A 3297-nucleotide genomic window follows, 5' to 3' on the forward strand; every position below is an offset into this window, starting at 1 on the left:
CTGAAACTCATGCGGAGCTACATTGTTTTCCCTCAGGTGGAGGATTTGCCTACAGTGAAAGGTGATTTCTATGCCCTGGGACATTTCCCCAACATCATAGGTGCCATTGATGGGACCCATGTGGCTTTGGTCCCCCCCCCCCCACAGGAGTGAACAGGTGTACAGAAACCGGAAGAGTTATCATTCGATGAATGTACAGATGGTATGTTTGGCAGACCAGTACATCTCCCATGTGAATGCCAAGTTCCCTGGCTCAGTGCATGACGCCTACATCCTGCGGAATAGCAGCATCCCTTATGTGATGGGTCAACTCCAGAGGCACTGTGTGTGGCTATTAGGTAAGCACCTGGAAGCAAGACAGTGGGAATAGTTGTCTGGTTCTGGGGATATCCCTACAGGTTAGTGTGTGAACAGTTGTCCCTCGCCTTTTGCAGGTGACTCTGGTTACCCCAACCTGTCATGGCTATTGACCCCAGTGAGGAATCCCAGGACAAGGGCAGAGGAACGCTACAATGAGGACCACGGGCGAACTAGGAGGGTGATCGAATGGACCTTTGGCCTCCTGAAGGCCAGGTTCAGGTGCCTCCATATGACAGGTGGATCCCTATTCTACTCACCAAAGAAGGTGTGCCAGATCATCGTAGCCTGCTGTATGCTTCACAACTTAGCTTTGCGACGACAGGTGCCTTTTCTGCAGGTGTTGTTGCAGCTGTGGAGCCTGTGGACAGTGAAGACGAGGAAGCAGAAGAAGAAGACATGGACGACAGAGACTCAGTGATCCAGCAGTATTTCCAGTGAAACACAGGTAAGAATACAAACCTTTCTACTACATGTACTTAAACACTACTACCTCTCTACTGTCTGTCGTGTTCACCCAGTGTATGGTCACTGAGTTGTCACTTTCCCTTACGATTTCACAGATGTGGGTCCCAATGTGTGACATCTGCTTTGATTCCTCATGGACTACAGCTGTGTGACATAGTATTGTTGACATTACAAATTAAAGAGCTTTTTACCACAGTAACTGCTAATACACTATTTCCGAAATCACAGACTGACTTCAGATTGTTTTGTGCTTTAAGGGTGTTTATTTTAGTGCTCAATATTGGAGGGGGTAGCAAAATGGTGAGGGGTGATGGCGGAGGAATGTCCATGGCTGAGTCCAGTCTATTAGTCTCACAGGTGCATTGCCCAAATGGGCATAGGAAGTGGAGCTGGGGCAGTTTAAGGATGGACAGGGTGACAAAGTGGGACAGAAGGATGACATTCAGGGCGGTCTCATTTCTTGGCGGGGGTCTTGGCATCATTCTCTGTCTTTGTCCTGGATCTCAGGGACCGTTTGGGAGGTGGTTCTCCCTCTGCAGGGGGTGGGGTGCTGGTGTGGTGGTCCTGTGGCGGTGCCTCCTGTCCACTAGCGCCGGCGGAGGTGATGGGTAGTTCATCGTCCAGGCTAGTGTCAGGAGCCCCTTGTAGTGCCACAGTGTCCCTCCTGGTGTTGAGTACTTCCTTCAGCACCCCTACGATGGTGCCCAGGGTGGAATTGATGGCTCTGAGTTCCTCCCTGAACCCCAAATACTGCTCCTCCTGCAGGCGCTTGGTCTCCTGAAACTTGGCCAGTACCGTTGCCATCGTCTCCTGGGAGTGGTGGTAGGCTCCCATGATGTTGGAGAGGGCCTCGTGGAGAGTGGGTTCCCTTGGCCTGTCCTCCCCCTGTCGCACAGCAGCCCTCCCAGTTCCCCTGTGTTCCTGGGCCTCCGTCCCCTGGACCGTGTGCCCACTACCACTGACCCCAGGTCCCTGTTGTTGTTGGGGTGGTGGGTTAGTCTGGGTTCCCTGTAGTGGTGGACACAAACTGCTGATTGACGTGTCCTGGGGACGGAGGTATGGGAACGGAGGTATGGGCCCACTGGGTGGGTGCTGTGCTGGTGTTTCCAGAGGGGGGAAGCTCTGTGGTGGCCTGTGCCAGTGTCAGGGGAACCGACTATCCCGAGGTCCCCGATGGGCCGGGCTGGTCATCTAGATCCAGTTGGACAGAGGTGCTGTCATCACTTTGGGAATCTTCTGTTGGTGGTGTGGACATGTGTGGACCCTCCTGTCTGGTGACGTTGGGTAGGGGTCCTGCAGGGATATAAAAGGATGTTTATTACATCTGTGTGTGCCATGGTGTGCAATGGGTGGGTGACCGTGTACCCCAGTGCTTGCATTCCTGTGTGGTACCTTGTGTGATGATGGTTTAGGGGGGTGTATGGGTATGTGCAGTGGCCATGCTTTAGTGATGGGTGTACATGCTTTGTTGTTGCATGCAGGGCTTGGTGTTAGGATGTGTGGTTTGTGATGGTGGGACATTTGTGAGGAGTTAGAGTGATGGGGGTGAGGGTGGGGGTATGTGCTGGCATGCAGGTAGGGTGGAGGATGTAATAGTTAAGATTTAACTTACCAGAGTCCATTCCTCCACCTACTCCCGCGAGGCCCTGAGGATGCAGTATCGCCAAGACCTGCTCCTCCCATGTTGTTAGTTGTGGGGGAGGAGGTGGGGGTCCGCCGCCAGTGCGCTGAACCGCAAGGTGGTGTCTTGAGACCGCGGAACGCACCTTCCCCCGTAGGTCGGTCCACCTCTTCCTGATGTCCTCCCGATTTCTTGGGTGCTGCCTCACTGCGTTGACCTTGTCCACTATTCTTTGCCATAGCTCCATCTTCCTTGCAATGGAGGTGTGCTGCACCTGTGATCCGAATAGCTGTGGCTCTACCCAGGTGATTTCCTTCACCATGACCCTGAGCTCCTCCTCCGAGAACCTGGGGTATCTTTGCCGTGCCATGGGGTGGTGTAGGTGATGTGTGGGGTGGTATGTGGGGTGATAAGTGTGCTGATATGTAGTGGTGTGTAATGTGAGGTGCATGGAAGTTATGTGGGGGATGGTGTTGTGTGCCTGTGGATGCTAGTATTGTTGAAGGTGGTGTCTCTCTCTGGCCTTCTCTCAGTAATTGTGGTCATAGGGGTTTGTGGGTGCTGTGGGTGTGTGTTTTATATTGTATTGGGTGTGTGGGAGTGGTGTGTGTATGTGTATCAAGTGTGTGTATTTCGATTTGTCCAATGTGGCAGTGTTTTGTATGTGTGTGTGTGTATTTTGAGTGCGGCGGTGTGTACCGCCAATGGAATACCACTGTTGAAAGATCGCCGCGTGGATTCATGGGTCGTGATGGTGTGGGCGTATTTCTGTTGGCGTGATAGTGGAGGTTTTGGTATCGCCAGTTTATCACTGACCTTTGGTGTGGCGCACTTGTGTGGGTGTCTGAATA

Source organism: Pleurodeles waltl, chromosome 8 (assembly GCF_031143425.1).
Source record: "Pleurodeles waltl isolate 20211129_DDA chromosome 8, aPleWal1.hap1.20221129, whole genome shotgun sequence".
Classification (NCBI taxonomy): domain Eukaryota; kingdom Metazoa; phylum Chordata; class Amphibia; order Caudata; family Salamandridae; genus Pleurodeles; species Pleurodeles waltl.